This window comes from Tachysurus vachellii, chromosome 18 (genome assembly GCF_030014155.1).
Source record: "Tachysurus vachellii isolate PV-2020 chromosome 18, HZAU_Pvac_v1, whole genome shotgun sequence".
NCBI lineage: Eukaryota > Metazoa > Chordata > Actinopteri > Siluriformes > Bagridae > Tachysurus > Tachysurus vachellii.
Genome location: NC_083477.1, coordinates 10,499,736 through 10,519,754, shown reverse-complemented (window position 1 = coordinate 10,519,754; position 20,019 = coordinate 10,499,736). Strand labels below are relative to the sequence as shown.

The 20,019-nt window shown below is 39.4% G+C and overlaps 1 protein-coding gene across 1 annotated transcript in view; it reads right to left on the bottom strand.

The window, feature by feature from the left end:
• grin2ca (glutamate receptor, ionotropic, N-methyl D-aspartate 2Ca) overlaps positions 1–10,691 on the bottom strand; it is a 51,803-nt gene extending 41,112 nt beyond the window's left edge. The window contains exon 1 of the mRNA XM_060892386.1: positions 10,599–10,691. The gene's annotated coding sequence lies outside the window, so the exon portion shown is untranslated. The remainder of the gene's footprint in view (positions 1–10,598) is intronic.
• Between the last annotated feature and the right edge of the window lie 9,328 nt (positions 10,692–20,019).

The window sequence follows — 20,019 nt, the reverse complement described above, 5'->3', positions numbered from 1 at the left end:
TTGACATCGATACCCTCTTTATCCCGTTGGTGAATTAGTCATAAACATTACAAACCTTTTGTTATAAAATTACAACAGGGACTTACAGTATGTCCATCTGTCCATCACAGTGTGAGGCTTCAGGGATGAGAGAGTAAAGATTTACAAATATTGCAGTCATGGCTGTAGAGCTGATGATGAGCTAGTGATAGATTTGCTCTGTGATGATACCCAGCAAATAAGGCAGACAGATTTATGAAAGCCATTAGCATGTGTCATAATATTTGTACGTGTACCTTCAGAGAGTTGTTCAATAGGTTAAGGCAGACCAACCTTTAAATTATATACAGGTCTGTTTATTCTTACTGTTGCAGGTAATCAGGCATTTCTGTCTATTGTTTCTATATTAGTACAAAATGTTGCTGCCTACTGTATGTAGACTCTAAATAACCTTATCTTTATGGACAATGCGACGAAATATTTATATATCATAAATCAGATAAATCAGATGTTTCCATACATCTTGCTCCCATGATAAGAAAACAGGGCGCTGTTTGAGAGTGCAGTAAAGGCAGGTTTATTTCATTACATTTCTATGTCATCACATATACTGACTATGTTATCCTGGTGTTTTCTGCTATTTCAACTTGGAGACTGATTGTTGAATTTCGCTGAACCTAACATTAATGTTATTATAAAGACATTGAAACACTGAACAGTAAATGAAATACATGATTCTCCAGCAGGAGAGAGGGTAAAAATTCAATTCATTTTAAAATGATTTGTATAGCGCTTTTAACAATGAACATTGTCTCAAAGCAGCTTTGCAGAAATCTAGTACAGAACTTTCATATTATCCAAAGATTAATATTATACAGAAGTTCAAGATTAATATTAGACTTACATTTAAATGTGTTTGTATTTATCCCCAGTGAGCAAGCCTGAGGTGACTAAGACGACTGTGGCAAGGAAAAGACCAGACTGAAAAGGGAACCTCATCCTCATTTGGGTGACACTGAAGGGTGTGATTATAAATTGTTATAAACACCAGAGAGTGTTATTACAAATAATGTCCTTTCTACAGTCATATACAGTCTGACAATTGTGTATTGATTAGGAGGTTGTTGTCTTCAAAGACCACATGTAGTTGGCATCTCCTCTGTCTAACAGTAAATTTTAGTATTATATTAACTCAATTCCTGGTGTCGCGTCAGTGCCAGAATTTTTGACCAAGTTCACACAGCCTTCAAACATGGTGAGAACTACATCTCCTAACACTATCATGCTCACACTCACCTGATTACTAAACACTCACCTGAATTTAATCTCAGTCATCACCACAGTCATTCCTCCTGACTACCATCTACCATATCAGAGGCCAAGCACATCAACATGGTAGATGGAAACTACTGATAATTCAAAATTGCTAGGTAGTTTTTAATACAATTACATTCAAATGATGTATGTTAATAACATATACAATGACTATTAATATTAACAAAAATTCTATGTTACCATTATATATGTTAACATAGCTGAAACGTGCCAACTGGCAGAGAAGTCCAACCTGTGTTTCAGGAGCTGTTGTAGAGCTGCTATAATGTCTTCTGTCTTTACAATTCCACGAAAAGTTGTTTTATATATAATAGGGAAGTGAGACGTGTCTTGTAGGACAAAGAAAGACCATATTTGTTTATATTAAAAACACTACTTGGTCTTATACAGCTTGTAACAACAAATAATTCGGAAAGCAGGTGAGATTGGTCGAACACAAGAGACAGCAGGATTGGTTAAGAGTTTCTGCAGAATCTGGTGAGAATGGAAATTAAAAACTGTCTAGTGCACACGTCTTGATTACTCATCATTATACAAAATAAAGCTTAAAATAAAGCCAAAAACTTAAGGTTTGTTTCATACTAAGAGCATAATCCACAATGGGCCCAAGAATTTACATTAGCTATTCTAGCTTCTATTCAATAGGCAGCAAAATGTTCAATTAATCTTTCTTTAAATCACGTAAATTACTTTTATTTTAGAGTCTCTTTTTCTAAGCATGAAAGGTGGCATAAAAAGTGACCCCAGACTTCGAGCCATCTCTTTAAACCATTATTTAGTTTATTATAGCTTTAGCTGAACTTTTTAGAACTTTGGCAAAATGTTTTCTAGTCACAAATGTAAATCATCTCTTATTTTTGACAGATTTCCTTGTATCAACCACAAAATAAAGCTGTTATCCAGGCAGCTCATACAACTTCATACAAGATAACGTTATCTTTATTTAGTAAAATATTTACATGATCTCCATTTTTTGCCAGGAGAGAAAATGATTGGTGGTTAAAACAAGAGGCAGCAGTCTGTGCACATCGACTGGAGCTCTCACTCACTCTCACTCATTTTCTACCGCTTATCCGAACTACCTCGGGTCACGGGGAGCCTGTGCCTATCTCAGGCGTCATCTGGCATCAAGGCAGGATACACCCTGGACGGAGTGCCAACCCATCACAGGGCACACACACACACACACTCTCTCATTCACTCACACAATCACACACTACGGACAATTTTCCAGAGATGCCAATCAACCTATCATGCATGTCTTTGGACCGGGGAGGAAACCGGAGTACCCGGAGGAAACCCCCGAGGCACGGGGAGAACATGCAAACTCCACACACACAAGGCGGAGGCAGGAATCGAACCCCCAAATCTGGAGGTGTGAGGCGAACGTGCTAACCACTAAGCCACTGTGCCCCCCCGACTGGAGCTCACTTTTAAATAATTTTAGTCTGTAGACTGTAACTTCTCCTCCAGATTTACTAGTAATGAGCTTAGCTTTTGTGAATACAAAGGTCACTATGCAATTAAGTTATATATGAATGTTAAATATACAGACTGTTCCAATGCAAAATGTCCCAGTAATTTCCTTTCCTTAAAAAGACAGGGGGAAATGTCAGTTTGCTTATGGTAATGCAAACATAAAGAAGGATGGAGAGGCCACAAATGGAGAAAGAGAGAGAGAGAGAAAGGCAGCACCTGGTGACAGGATTCTCACAACCTAGATGAACAGAATTTAAAACCCCACTGACCCTGTTTTCCCATTGAAGTGGAGTAGAGCCAGTGTTATTTCTTACAGCTGGAGAAACTCTTCTTGTGCCGATTTCTAACTTTCTGTATTACTCTCCTTGTGACGATTTCTAACCCCACACACACACACACACACACACACACACACACACACACACACACACACACACACACACACACACACAAACAAAGCCATTTGCATTCAGTTTTATTTCCTCTTGCTTTTCGCATGATCTCCCTAAGGGGTAAACTATAGTTTCCTCCCAGGCTGATATTCAGTCAAAACCACTAGCTGTTTTTTTGTTTGATTGTTTTGTTTAGTTTTTCATATGGATAATGAGACTGCTTAAAATGCACCAAAAGACAAAAGTGTCTGTTTACTTCCTGGCAACTATCCAGTGCAATCACACTTTAAACAAATACTGAGCTCATTCTTGTTTCAGAGTAAATCTTACAAATCATTCTCAAATCAAGACTGCAAACAGAATGAGAGCACATTTCTTCACCTGGGATTTATTGTATGCAGCCATTATTATTACATGACAATAACAATTCGATCTTTTACATTTCTATTGTAGTTCTTATATGGTGTAAGGTAAAAAAGTCTCCTTTCCTGCAGCAAAATGTCTTGCTGAATAACAAAAACTAAGAGTTGTCACATAAAATGCAAAGTGATAATAAAGTGTTCAGTTATGGCAGTCAGTAGGTGATCTATTACAGTCCTAAACTTGCCATAAGCGAAACCTGCTGATCCGTGCAAATAGTTTTCAGTGCAAATAGACCAAACAGGTCTTATGACTTATGAAATAAATACAGCATATACATATAAGTATTAATATATTAAGCTGTAGGCGTTCAACCTTAAACCACTTAACTATCATGTTTTTTTAATTGCTAATGGTTTGCTGTATAACTATTATTATTATTATTACTATTATTATTATCATTAGGTGACCAAGCACAGAAAGTCTTAGATACTTTTTCTTCTTATTATTATTCATCTTCTTCTTATTTTGGCTATATGATGTCCATTACAGTCCATAGAACCATCTGGTAAAACGTTGCACACTGATTGGGGAGAATCTAAGAAACAGTCTGAACAAATTTGGACCATGTTTTTACTAATGATTAAGCGCCACCATCAGGGACAATTTGAACCTAATTTGGTTATGTTTATGATCACAGCTTTCAAACTGTATGCCCAAAATTTAAAAGCATCACTTCTTAAACCATCAGTGACATCAATTTCTGCCTAATTCAATTTTGATCTTGTATCCTGGATTTTGTCAAACCCCATTTTTTTTGCTAGGCATCCAATAAATTTAATCCAATCGTCTTCAGGGTAAGCCTCACAAAAGTTATCAAAAGAATTTGCCCATAATGGACCAAAAAATCTGAGAGCAAAGCCACCAAACAAGAATTGTTGAACTTTGGCATGAGGATATGCAACAGTTTTCATGACCTAATGGTCCAAAATTACATTAGCATTCAAAAATGCTTCTATCTAATCTTACACCTGTCTAAATGGGAAAAAAAAACAACCACAACATACACATCATGTGAAACTTCAATGCACTCTTGAATTTCTTTTCCAGTTATGGCGCTGCTACTGTATACGTTTCTAGCTTCAGGCAACAATAATCAAATTGCAAAGTATGAGTATGCATCTTACAGAGTGTAGGTGCTTGGCCCCCAAGCTTTAATTATTATTATTAGTAGTAATAGTAATAGTAGTAATGTCCTATTAATAGACAGTGTTGGGAACTGATTGAAGCTTTAACCCTCCCTTTTGCAACATTTCTGTGAGCTGTGAATGACCACAAAAGTACACAAAAAAAATCAAATGTTCACATACACATTATTGGTGTTATACTCACATCGATACACAAAGAATGGATCATCAAATGTATATGTACAATGTGACCACAGCGATAGTTAGGAGAGGAAACATGTCGTAAACATCAAGATCAGGTTTATAAAACTTTCATTAACTGATGTCTCCAGGGCCAATAATTGAAGTGTTAATAAACTTATCAAGTCTGATTTTAGGGTGTAGGGGTAAAATGTGGAGTAGGGGTAAAATGTGGAGTGTGTGTGTGTGTGTGTTAGAGGATCAGCATAAGACATAAGACCATGGTTAAGCTGTATTTGTGGCACCCAGTACAAAATCCACCCAGTACAAAATCCTCCTCATCCAGATGACATCAAGCATCACCATTTGTTTCACACACACACACACACACACACACACACACACAAACACACAAACACACACACACACACAGTCCCTTGGCAAGCTGTATATTAACATAATACTTTGCTATTTAATCTAGCTCATAGATGTCCTTGGCAGCAGATTATTGTTTCTTGGGTGTACATTGAATAAGCAACTGAGCTGCATGTCAAAGTATTTACAGTGGTGTGGAAGCAAGGACCGTGTGATTGAACAAACTGATTGACATTCAGGGAATGATAGACTTGTAGTTTACCATTTCAAAACAAATTCTTGAAGCTGTATTACCAAGTTGACTGGTCGACAGAGAAAGCACCTGACGTTAGCTGCATATTCACATCAACCCAGACTCCTTTCACTTCTAAAACTCAGTAGAGAAGAAATATCAGTAGCTTCCATATCAGCTATCAGAAGTGGAGTTCAAGTTCTTTACATTTCCTTTTTGTGGTATTGTGTTGTCCGTGCATGATCTGGTTATGTTTGTTGTTACACACAATGTATCATACAGTAGTACTTATTTTATATATAGAGCTTAATTAGTAAATGACTTTAAAAGACATGTTTTTTGATTTCCCAACAATTTCCTTCATGTTCATGCATCATAAGTAAATTCTGAGTTTTCAGTTCTTTTTTCAATACAGATTATCACAGATATCATGATCAGACAAAAAAATTGAAAAGTGCACCTACTGTATGCCCTGGAAACTGAATAAATATAATAATCATTTTATATTAGAACTCATTACTATTATTATAGTAATGAGTTATGCAGCCATACATTCCACATAAACATGTGTAGACTTACTGATATGGTGATGTTTTCTGTGTGGAGATGTTTTGCGTCTTTGGAAGGAGATTCCAATTCAGCTCTGTAACATTAAGTTTTGTCCAGTTTGTCCATAACATCAGGTGTATTTCTTTTAGAAATCGTGAAGCAACCGTTGTTACAGCATTAAATGTAACTATTAATGGATAAAAAGTACAGTTTGTTGTTTTTTAATAAATAATTGGGATTTTTTTTGTTAGTTTTTTTTTTTTTTTTGTAGAATTGTAATTGTTCAGATGGTAACAGCATCACACCACCTTGTTGTTGATTATTTTCATGTTATTTGCACACCACACTATATTTTTTTTAGCACGTCATCTGTCTGAGTCTGCGCTAATCTGCTTGTTTCTAATGTTTCCTGCCTACTTATAAACACATTAGAACGAATAGAAGGGAAATAATTCAGTTTCTCAGTCATCTCTTTCTTCCTTTGTTTTTTGTCAACAGTCTGTCAGAGTTTTTCTTGTTTTCCTCAGTGGACAGAGTGGCAGACGTTGTGCATGTTGCTTGCTAGCCTGAATACAAATGGAGGCATGTGGGACATTCCAGTCTCCACACACACGCAAAAGGCGAGAGCTCGCGAATTAGTGCGTGAAAGGAGAAGGTTTGTTGGAGCTCCTGCTTATAACGCTCTCGCACATCACGCTGGAGAGACTCAGGTTTTCTCGACTCTGTGGAAAGTTGCTATTTTCCCCTGTTTCACACTGGCTGATGATCAGTCAAAGAAAGAGAGAAAGAGATCCATGACAGCTGTGAAGCTGCTCACATGAGCAGCTCACATGACCTTGATCCAGTCTTTATTGGAGGTGGCTGTTTAGCTCTGTGTGTGTGTGTGTGTGTGTGTGTGTGTGTGTGTGTGTGTGTGTGTGTGTGTGTGTATGAGAGAGAGAGTGTAAGGGCTGTCTCCCAATCTTCATCTCATTTCCCATTAAATGTGTTTATTAGCCCCTACATGTTAATTAAATGCTTTATTTCCCCCTTTTTTCTTCTATATGATCAGGCTTAATACTTTGTGCTATACTGAGCACTTCCTTTTGTGTATGTAAAGTGTTCTGGGCTGGGACAGTGGCTCTAAAATGTTTAAGCTTTCATTAGGGCGATGGTCTCTCGGTGGCAGCTCGCTGACAAAGCATCAGCTAAAGCTGTGATGCAGAGCTGGAGGTCATTTTGTGGGGAAACAAGGAGACGGCTCTGAGATGAGCCGTAGCCCAGTGATATGCATCAGTCATTCATCTGGAAGTCAAACACTTGTGTGACAGCTTTTATAGGCAAGACTTGGAGTTGGTGTGTGAATGGCCAGCCAGTAAAGCTGGTGAATCTTTAATTGGCTGTTTGTTACCCAGTTTGTACACAGCAATGGAATTTTTGTGTGGTCGTATTGATGTCTGTTTGGCTTCATCACCGACTTTAACTGCTTTTACATCCACAGCTAGAACAATAACTCTACCACAAAGACAATCTGCTTTGGGCCATTTTAAATCAATATTGTTCCCTACTACTGTGTGCACTCTGTGTGTGTGTGTGTGTGTTGGCACATAACTGTACATTGCTGCATGTGTATTCATATTCAAGTTGCTTGCAAGATTAAACCATCTGCTAAAACATCTGCACTCGATTGCTGATTTCATGTATTGATTTTGCTCCTTTAGGTTTACACACAGAGTTTCGGTGCTTTCCTCAGAAGTGACACTCAAAAAGTTGCTTGGAGAGAATAAACTGTACTCAGTTCACCAGCTGCAGGTGAGAAGTGGACTCAAATCAAGACATTCTGTCTGTCGAGCCATTGCAAGAGAATGTCAAATGGAAAACGAAGTGTACCGACATTTACAGGTTTGATTTTTCACTTTTATTGTATTTTCACAGCCATTGTTTAAAAAAAAAAACAAAAAAAACAGTTTTAATATATACTTATAGTTTTTGGATGAAAAACTATCCAAGGCACTTGTTTGTTAAGAAGCAAATTATGATATAAAGTAAAAGTAAAATTATTTGTAATATGTAATATATATGTCAAATATATATATCATTTTAATTTACTATATAGATCTCACTAAAGTGTTATGTCATAACAAGGATAGTAACAGTTTAAGCCTCATAGGTAAATTTGGAAAATAAAATTGGAAAATATTTCTTCCTTTGTTATTATTCTTCTACCGCTTTATCCGAACTACCACGGGTCACGGGGAGCCTGTGCCTATCTCAGGCGTCATCGGGCATCAAGGCAGGATACACCCTGGACGGAGTGCCAACCCATCGCAGGGCACACATACACTCTCATTCACTCACGCAATCACACACTACGGACAATTTTCCAGAGATGCCAATCAACCTATCATGCATGTCTTTGGACCGGGGAAGGAAACCGGAGTACATGGAGGAAACCCCCGTGGCACGGGGAGAACATGCAAACTCCACACACACAAGGCGGCGGCGGGAATCGAACCCCCAACCCTGGAAGTGTGAGGCGAACGTGCTAACCACTAAGCCACCGTGCCCCCCCTTTATTATTATTTTATTTATATTTTTACATCATTTATTTAGGTAAATATTTTAAATATATAAAATGTTGAATTTTTATTTATTTGTTTGTTTCTTTGTTTTTTTTTTTTTAAAGTACAAAAAATTGTCAGGGGAAGGTCCTCTGTGAGATAGTAAGACAAGCTTGTGTGTGTGTGTGTGTGTGTGTGTGTGTGTGTAAATGTGCATGCATGCTCATCTGTAAGTATACACTGAGCAAAGAGGTATGTTCTTCAATGTGTGTGTGTGTGTGTGTGTGTGTGTGTGTGTGTGTGTGTGTGTGTGTGTGTGTGTGTGTGTGAACCCTGGTGAGTGGTGCACCATTATTTGCCATGTAGAGCCAGCATACCCTGGGCTCAATGCATCTGTTCCATCCACACACACTGGGATGGTCAAGCCTCTACTTTTAACTCTTTGCTGACGCTCAGCACACTCAAGAAGGCTGTAGTCTTCATTTAGACCGCTTTACTGTCACATTCACTCCACACACTCCCTTCCACAACCAGTTTATCAGATTGCTTTCCACCTGAACACCTTACTGATTTAGTGTGTACTTTACAATATCATCTATAACGAAGAGCGCGGCCTTATGCTTTAACCGTTAATAGTGTTGCAGTGCTGCTGAGCCATACAATATGAAGAAAACCGTATACAATTTTCTGACTTGATGCTTTTGTGAGCTGTACTTGCCACTTTACTGCTCCATCACACTTTGTAAAGCATTCACAGGGCTTGGGATATCAGAAAATATATACTTTATGAAGATAAATGAGTGCAAAATCACTTACATCAAATACATTCTGATTTTGAGTGAATAATAAGCAAGGAAGTGAGACTTTATGGTAGGTGAGTAAGTATGAAAAGGTTTTGGTTTTTTTCATCAGCCTCATGGAGAAATTTTCTTGAAACTTTTCCTGCTCTGTCATTCATATGACCTTGGCTCATTTCCATGCCTAGCAAAAATAAACCTTGAATTTTTAACCGTATAAAATATGGTGAGTTATAATTTAGTGAAAATCATGAGCCAAGGTCATACCAGATGCAACTTTTTAACTTTGATACGTTTGTTTTAGAAGATTTTGTCAAAATTCTGACCATTTTTCTGTCATTAATCTATCATATAAAGGATTAGCTCATTATTTGTATAAGGTTAGAGCGAGTGTTATAATTCCAATATCATGAGCCTCTTAGTTCAGTAGTGTGGTACAACATCCTTAAATTTCCAGAATGTTAGTAAAGCCATTTGTTCATATGTTTTTCTTGCTGTCTTCCTCAGCCAAGTGTTGTTCCTCCCCCTCATTCTATCAGTCTCTTTTTTTTCCCCTCTGCCTCATCCCCAGTCATATATCTTGTTCTTATTAAAAGCCAATAAAATGCTTTCACCCTTGGTGCACATCCCCCTTAGGTAAAGTCTGCTATAACATTCACAAAGGGCCACATCCTAAACGCATCGGGATACATTCCCGCCTGTCTAATAAGTGGACCAGCGGTAATTACTGCAGCTTGTCAGTGCTTCGATGTCTACGGCACTCGGCTCACTTTTAGTCTCATTACATCTCCTTTTACTTTATTGCAGCAGGTGTGCAAGGACAAACCGTCTCTTTTCGGCTACACAACACTACATAAATATAGATATTAAATCAGGCCATATTTTGTTACACCTTTGAGAGATAAAGACAAATAAAGGAAACCCTTTACAGTCCCAGCAAGTGTCCTACCTGTGGATGAACTCCCTCACCAAGCATAGCACCTGTTTAACAAATACAGCAGGACACTTTTCACGCACGTGTACACACACCTGAATGCATGGACCTTGTCACACACTGATTTCACACAACACAGAATACAGCATCTAAAAATATACATGACAGCTTTGCGCGCATTACAATCACTCACACACACCCTGGCATTAGTTAACTATTCACTTCACACACCCCAGCAGCATGAAAAGTGATCAGTTACCTGCAATGACAAACCGCATCCAGCCCAGGCTCCTGACAACACATTCCTCCTCTGTGACTCCAATGTCCCGTTTCTTTTTTTTCTTTTTTTCTCACTCTCACGCCTCACTCTGTCCCTCTGTACAGCTCACTCTCTGCTTCCCGCACTTGTTTGAGTCTATTTCAGAGTGGATGGAGCAGCGTGCTGTGTCGGTGGCATGGTTTCGAGCAGTTTGGCAGAAGGTCACATCATCTTGTTCTGTGAGGGGAGGGTGGGATGATGAGGGAGGGGAGGGATAGGAGGGAGGGGAGGGATAGAGGAACGGAGCAGAGGGAGAGCAAGGAAAAGGTAGAGTAAATGAATACGTATATAGAGAGATGTCTAGACGGTTGATTACTACAAGGAGTGAGCATGTATATTTATATCAGCTGTGATAAGGATCCTAATAATAAAATGCATGTCATGTGTTAATGTCAAAGGATGTTCTCACCTTCCATCTGGCTCCATGTGAAGTCCACAGAGGTGCAAGAACGGTCCAATATATAGAGAGAAAAAACTAAAATTCTTCAGAAGGAAAACGGAGCTCATGTGTAGTCCCTCAGGCACGCCCCAGAAAAGATCCCTGAAGTGTTTCTGGAAGATCCTGAACCTCGACTACCTGTTCTCCAGCCGAGGGTCCACTGTGTTCTTGTCATTAAGGACAAGCTGAAATTACTCCAGATGCAGACGAGGTATGGAGGCTGGCAGACAGATGGCACGGACCAGCGGGCAGGGCTGCAACCATTTGTGTTCTTGTTGCAGGTTGTAACTTCTAAGCTGTAGTGAGCTTTCCTCTTTCCTTCTTTCCTCTTTCCTTTTCTCCTCTTTTTTTGTCTCTCTACCTGGATAATTGTGTAGGTTAGAGGTCACTTGAGCATCTACTAAACTGCTGTTTGTTTGTCCTTGCAGTGGTGAGTGGTGTCTTGGCCCACGGATTACTGTGTCCGGTTGTAATCCCGCACCCTCGTCCGCTCGGTGTCAGAGCAAGGGCTTGTGAGCCGTAATCATTATGTCGTAAGGATTTATCCTGCATGTCCCCTCCACCCCACCCCACCCTACCTCACCCCATTCCATCCTGCTCTGTTTCTCTCTCACTTATCCTCCTCTCTCTTCTCCTACCGCGTCTCCCTCCCTCGCTAAGTCCCACACTGTGGTTCTTAAATTTCTCAAGCTCTCACACACTTTTTTGGTTATCTGTCATTCTATCAGGATATCTGCTTTCTCTCCTCCTTCATTCATTCACCCTTGAGAGATGCAAGTCATCAACAGGTCCAAGAGATGATGCTGTAAGATATGGATTAGTACTCTCTCTCTCTGTGTCTCTCTCTCGCTCTCTCTCTATCTCGCTCCCTCTCTCTTTCTCTCAAACACACACACATACTCAATGCTTAAATCATTATGATGAATGAATGTAAAAAAAAAAAAAAAAAACAGTGTGAATGATTGTGACATATCAATTAACATGACTAATTGAATTCAACAAGCTTCCCATACTTATCCCATACACACCGTAACTGATTCTCTTCATCCTTAGGATAGGATGCTTCTCACATGGCTAAATTTGAGCAGAGAGTAATACATGCAGCAAGTGAAAATGCTTACAGCTATTGATTACATGTCAGAGATTTGGGCTATGGAAAAAAACAGGCTGGAGTAATGACACAAAGCAAAAGAACAATTTACTTTTTTGGGAAGCGCTATAAATATCAAGCCTTTGGCAAACGTATATCATCCATGGCCAAGATTTTTCATGTGACAGGAGCTTAAAATCACAAGGTTGTTATTTAGATTCATCACCTAGATGTTGTTTAAGACAAGCACCAGATGGAGAAATGAGCTAGCATTTTATTGTCAGGGAAGTCTTGGTGCTTTTAATTGAGTTGTGTGTAAATCATATTTTGGCACAAATGAGAATCTGCAGTCATAAAAAAACATGTTATGTATCCTGTATTAACTTATGATGACTTATAACTTTGAATTTCTTTTACGCTCATAATTGCTGTCAGCCAGGCTGCTTTTCATGTTATTTCCGAGCTGGAAATACTTTTAGACCTTTTTTAGTTCTGCACAAAAAACCACACCTCCGAGAAGCATTTTAGAATAAACTGTTCTGAGGACTGTCACTGGGCAGGTTAATTGAACCCTTATCTGTTTTCTGTTCCCTTCTCTCATTTTTGTGAGCTGAATATTTGAATATTTGTGTGCTGGGTTTTGACTCCTCAGCTGTGAAAGTGGTATGATGTCAGTACAAACGGCTGGTGAGAACTCGTGACAGCCTTTCTGTTTAGCTTTATTACAGGTTTGACTTCTTTAAGGATGTGTTACTGATGTGCAGGCAAAGGAAGCTCTTGCTTTTAGTGTGATAGGTTACTATATTAAGCTGGGTGTTCTTATAAGTAGTACTGATGCTGTCTTCTATACCAGAAAAGATGCCAAAGGCAAAGGTTACTTTAACATTTTCACCACATCTCACCTCATCTTATCATATAGAAGAAAGACACTCTTTAATGTACACTTTAATGTAGTTTACTAATGAAATGCGTTAAGTGCTGATCTTATGTACAGTAACACAGAACTTTGCTCCGTCCTCCCATTACAGGGTAGATGTATTAAAAACCTGAGGGACCTGCAAATGATTTCAACCCTCTGCTTCCCACACACACACACACACACACACAGACACAGAGAGAAACACGCAAGCATGAACAATTGCTCACGAACCCGTTTTCTCTTCTTCACACAATGACACATGCTCACATAAATAGTCTTCACCTCACACATATTCTCACACTTGAAGATGGTACTTATGAAAAATATTTTTCAGCCATATTACTCTGAAAGCAGAAGGAAATGAAGTAGATCTACTGCTCCTGAGCTTCTTATGTTGACAAAAAATTTAACGGTCACCCAGGTACAGAAACCTAAAAAACGTGCTCGTGTCTCTAGCATGCAATGATTAAACCATGTGAACAGCAGGTGGAGAGTAAAATCCCTCAGTCGTGAATGACTGATTTTGTGGTACTGATGTACGCATGTGCACTAAGTTGTGGACAGATGTTCTCGATGACCTCATCAGTGAGCTGGGTGGTAAATATCTTTTGTACTGCTTTTCAATCTTCGTCAGCAGGATTTGTGGAAATCAATAAAGTGCATGATCAATAAGTGAGACAAAGGTGGTAGTGATTATAGGCTGGAAGATACATGTGTGGAGTTATTTAGAGGAAAAGTCCACCCTTATTAAATGACATTCATTTTAAATATGTTTATGATGAAATAGTAATTTTTGGTGCTAATTTGTTTGCTTGGCGATGTATTTTGTTATTTGTGTGTTAAAGTTTTTGTTAAAAAAATGAACAACTAATCAGGAAATGAAACTTTTCCAGACAATTCGATTATGGGATTTTAACAGAAGCCGTTGTAATAAGGTTCCATGAATATAACAAATTCATACATAAATGAATTCATTAGAAATCAGTTATTTATGAAAGGATGCATCATGAAGATTTATTAATATGAACATTGCCTTTTGCACTATAGCCTGTTGTCTACAGGGTCCTTGTCAAGTCAACTCAAGAAGCTTTCTTGACTTGAACTTATTATAGGTCAATCATTATTGACTGCAATAATTATTCAAATCTTTTATATTGAACAAGGTGCCGAGGACACTTCTGAACTTCCAATGATATGCTGTGCATTCCAGTGGGAATCTTATTGGAATTTTCTATAAGTGCAATTAGGCTCAGTAGAAAGCACTATTGAAAATTGATATATGTTTAATCTGCTAAAAGGTGGAATGGTTGCAGCTCAATGGTGCAAAGTATCCAGTAGCACAGCGGTAAAAATAATTGATTCTTATAGACAACTCACTCTTTGCTCTGCTAAGGCCTTTATTCAGTCTCTCAGGAAAGGTACATCTGTCTCCAGAGAGTGTTACAGTAGTGTTGTCAGTCATCAGCGTTGATTACAGCCGTTAGCGCATCAGCAGTAGCTGCTGGTGACTCTTAGCAGATTAACACTAGTGTTAGTGCAGGCCTTGCGGGAACAGGTGGACACAAGGCAGAGGAAGCCACGCATTTAAAGATGGCAAAGATAGAGAGCAGCAGCATATGTTCCCTCTCCACGGTGCTTCACATGCCAAAAGGCCGGACAAGCGCATCAAACAGATAGCTAAAAGGAACCGAGTGGAAATGATAGAAGAAAACTGTAAACAGAAAGCAAAAATAAGAATGTGACAAGATGATGACAGGGCCGGCATGTGTGCTGAGGTGTTGATGTCTGAATACACACTCTTCCCTGTGAGTGGGCTGATATTATTTTCTAGTTCTTGTGACAGAAACCAGGGAAAGGAGGGAAAAAGGCCAAACTCTGCACTAGGCAGACCTCAGGGGAGCCGCCAAATATAGCCAGACGTCTCAGTGTATTGACCAACAGCATCTCAGCTTACGTCCTCAAGCCTGTCTTTTCATCCAACTTACTCCACCTCTTCCTTTTTGTCTTCCTCTTTCTCTCTTTGTCACTATCTCTCTCACCTTCTGTTCTTCCTAATTTTCAAAAAATCTGGGCAATGTATTGTTTCATGACTTAACAACATAGTAATAGATTTGACTTTTAGACATTGCCTGTTGGGTCAGGTCAGGTACAATATTCCCCCCACCCATATCACGTGTATTATGACACAAAGTGGCCCAATGACTATATTTAGCTCACTGGGAACAGACTACTGTTCCTGTTGGCAATTACAGGCAAAGAGGTTATTGCTTGATGCCATGTTTGAACTGGAGTGTTCTAATGTTGGGTTTTTTGTTGTTTTTTTTGTAATATTTCTATGGAGATTTTTCTTTATCTCTCGCAAAGGTTCCCACTTATAAAGTATTTTGTTTTTCGATAAACTAATAAACTGTTGATGGCTGAACATTATCTGAAAAGAATTGCCACGCCACATAATTACCTGATCCAGTCAATTATTTTGGTCAGTGCAGATTATATAAGGTTATTAGTTGAGTGTATGTAATTACATGTCTACTGATGCCTGTCTGTTGATATGACATTTATCAGCCAACCTCTACTACTCTTCTACAAGTTCATGGTAAAGTCTAACCCAGGTGGTTCATCATTCACAGAAGAGCTGTGATTGACCTTGACTTGCTATTGTACTGTATGTGTTTGTGTTCTGGTGTGAACACAAACCAAAGATCTGAAGCCAGCAGCAACTGATCGTTGATGAAGGGTTGAGGGATGATTGAACTGTGCAAGGAAAAAGATAAGTGGACCCACAAGATAGATGGGTCTAATAATGTATCTTACAGAAAATTTACACAGTTTTGCTGCAGTCCTGCTATATATGATATAACCAAAAAATTTTGGACATCTCACCATTACATTTACAGCATTTTGGCAGATGCTGTTATCCAGAGCAACTTACATTATCTCATTTTTTTGCAATTGAGCAATTGAGGGTTAAGGGCCTTGCTCAGGGGCCCAAGAGTGACAGCTTGGTGGACCTGGAATCAAACTCACAACCTTCCGATTGGTAGCCCAACACCTTAACCACTAGGTGACCACATGCTCCCATTACACCTATGTGAATGTACCTATTACACCTATGTGAATGTACCTATTACACCTATGTGAATGTACCTATTACACCTATGTGAATGTACCTATTACACCTATGTGAATGTAGCTATGCTTGTTGATCATTTGGTTTCAGATTTAAACCCCTCTTTGCTGTTATAAAACCCCCACTCTTCTGAAAAGGGTTTCAACTAGGTTTTTAAAGCATTACTCAGGCTGTGCACTGATGTTGGGTGGGAATTCCTTGGATGCAGTCATCATTCCAGTTCATCCCAAAGGTGTTCAGATTGGCTGAGGTCAGGGGTCTGTGCTGACCACTTGAGTTCTTCCATTACAGCCCTGGTAAACCATGTTTATTTGCAGCTCGCTTTGTGCATGGGGCATCGTCATGCCGGAGCACGTTTGTCCTCTTAGTTCCAGTGAAGGGAAATTATTATGCTACAGTATACAAAGACATTTAATATACTGTCATTTTGTGCTTGCAACATTTTGGCAACAGGTTGAGGACCATATATTGGTATGATGGTCAGCTGTCCACATACCTTTCCACATTGTACCATAGTGTGTGTACAGGGTTTTTAATCCCACTTCCACCCAGTCTTGCTAACAGTCTTGCTATCCATTCCTGCACACAAAACATAACAATAGGGATATACTCAAGACTATTATTGTCTAATTTATCAGCAAGACTAGCCGAGATCAATTCAAGAGTCTTAATGCGGTCAAGGCCAAGTCAAGCTCGAGTCAAATAAACGTGAGACTATGAGTCAAGATCAAGATCAAAGCATCACTTTACCCTGATATCTTGGTAAAATGGTAAGATCTGATAAAATGGAGACATGAACTGCGGCAGTGTTAAGAAATGAATGCGTATTAAATTAGTGTCTATTTATAACCAGGAATTGTCCAAAACATGTCAAGGTATTCAGTTAACAAGGTCTACAGAATCAATCTGCTAATAGAGATATGGATAAAAAATAAATAAATAAAATTAACAAAATTGTTAAGAATGTTACGGAATATTTGACATAAAATTGTCAGAACCTGAGTTTATAAGTGTCATGAAAATGAATGACAGTCTTTTTATGATGCATGTTACTTGAGGGTAGGAACCATTTTAAATCATGTGATGGCTGGTGTTTCGACATGCAGTACTTCCTCTCAGGCCCAAGAGGAAGAGAAATTTACAGCTTGTGTGCTGCTGTTTAGAGTGGTCATGTCAGGTTGACAGGCAGCAGATCCGATTCAGAGGTTTCTTTCATTGTGTCATCCATGTGAATGTATGTGGATGGCAAAATTGACCTATTTTATACTGACTCAGTCATGCGCTATTTCTAGTCTTGAAACTAGCCTCATATCAGAACCAAAAAAATGACGTTCCAAAAAGACAGAGGTGTCACAGGTACTCAGTGGCATGCAAAAGTATTCACCCCCCTTTTCTGCATGTTGTAATGGAAATTAAATAGAATTAAATGTATAATATAGAAGTATAATATAGAAGTAATTGCATAAGTATTCACGCCTGTTGCTTAGCTAAATGGCATTTAGTGAATGGGGCCTGCGATTTTAGTGAAAAAACCCAGGACTCTGGGTGTCCCTTCAGAAAAGTTTCTGGGTTATCTTATCTGTTAGATTCACCTGTTGGAGGTGAGCGAATCACCCATGAGCTAAGATGTATCTGTGTGTGTGTGTGTGTGTGTGTGTGTGTGTGTGTGTGTGTGTGTGTGTGTGTGTGTGTGTGTGTGTGTGAGTGTGTGAGTGTGTGTGTGTTTTGCCCTACAGACATTTCTTCTAATGTCAGACTATAGAAAGCCACTAGGTGGCGCATTGGCCTGAAGCATAAAGTTTGTAAAGCGCCTCATTCAGATTTCAAAGAATACATCGGTTTGGCTTTTGAACAGATTGTCAGGAGCAATTATTTTGATAAAGGGGCAAAATTAACCAGAGCTTTGACTTTGAATGCAGTCAGAAAGTTGTACAGCAGAAAATCCCCAGCAGTAAATCTACCTTAAGCTGCATAAAAAATGTCTGTTCATTTGATGCAACTCGATGGTAAACTATAGATACATGCTGATTTGATTGACAGCAGACTACCCATGTAGCTTCACCTCCAACACTGTCTTTCTTCATGGCTTTGTCTCTTCACCACATCACACACGGATGATGGAGACGTTGAAGTTCTAGGCTTCATTTCATCATTAGTGCTATACTGCCCTCTATAGGTGCCATGTGAAAATCAACCTGAATTCATCTCATTTCCAGGTATTTCAAATATAGTTTATAAGTCAAAAGATATCAATGCCAGACATCCTGTTCCATCGGTTTTAAACTGAACCTAACCAACAAATAAGCTAACCAACAAAAAAATCTAACCAACAAATAAGTTAACAGTAGGGCTCTCAAGTTTTGAAGACAGGCAAGAGTGACATATTTTAAAAGGCTAGCGCCCCCCCCCCCCCCCCCCCCCCAACAAAGCAAAACATAAACAAATTATACAATGTAGTGCTGGTGGTTAGTATCCTTATTTTTCTGAGATTTAATTTATGATAAATTCATTATTTTATAAAATGTCATAAAGCCGAGGCCCCCTGGCACCATCTCAGGGCCCCCAGTTTGAGAACCACTGGCCTAGACTCCTTGTTCTGAGCAGGTGTTGTCAGTGAACCGGGGCCCCCGGCACCATCTCAGGGCCCCCAGTTTGAGAACCACTGGCCTAGACTACTTGTTCTGAGCATGTGTTGTCAGTGAACCGGGGCCCCCTGGCACCATCTCAGGGCCCCCAGTTTGAGAACCACTGGCCTAGACTCCTTGTTCTGAGCAGGTGTTGTCAGTGAACAGGCTGTAAAACTGTTGGCTCTGTAACTTTACTCATGTAACAGACACTCATGAAAAACTCATGCTGATTATCTGGGAAACTTTCTCTAACAGCAGTAAAATGTCATTGTTTGTGTCAAACAAGTTGTGAATTTGTTGTAACATTAAAACAGGAGATTATGACTTAAAGTGCAAAGAGATGCTCGCAGCTCCAGTGGTTTTCTCTGTGGGTGAATGAGGATGATGCTGAACAATTCCAGGATCTGCTTTTTTTTCATTGGTTGTTGCCTTAAATCTTACTCATATACAATAGTGCTATTTTCTGATTGGCTATTGTGTAGCCTCTTTTTTTGATTGGCTGATAAGTGTCAGGCTCGACTAAGAACTCCAGGGGAGACGCGCTTGATTCCTGCCCGGTTCCATAGAGACAGCCGTGCGGACTGATACATTTTGGGCGCTGCGGCTTATTAAATATATGATAAATAGTCAAAAAGTTTTTCTGCGTGACAAATACAATGTGTGGCGGGAGAACGTGAGAAAAGACCGAAATGTGTGACTGTCACTCTCAATGTGTGATACTTGACAGCCCTGTAACAGGTAGAGGAACAGGTAGAGGAAATCCCCCCAAGATCCCCCCAAAAACATAGGAATTTGCTTCAGAGTTGCAGTAGTAACTTATTCCATAACCTATTTTTGACTCTGTTTTCAGAAATCACTCACTCACTCACTCACTCATTTTCTACCGCTTATCCGAACTACCTCGGGTCACGGGGAGCCTGTGCCTATCTCAGGCGTCATCGGGCATCAAGGCAGGATACACCCTGGACGGAGTGCCAACCCATCGCAGGGAACACACACACTCTCATTCACTCGCAATCACACACTACGGACAATTTTCCAGAGATGCCAATCAACCTACCATGCATGTCTTTGGACCGGAGGAAACCCCTGAGGCACAGGAAGAACATGCAAAATCCACACACGCAAGGCGGAGGCGGGAATCGAACCCCCAACC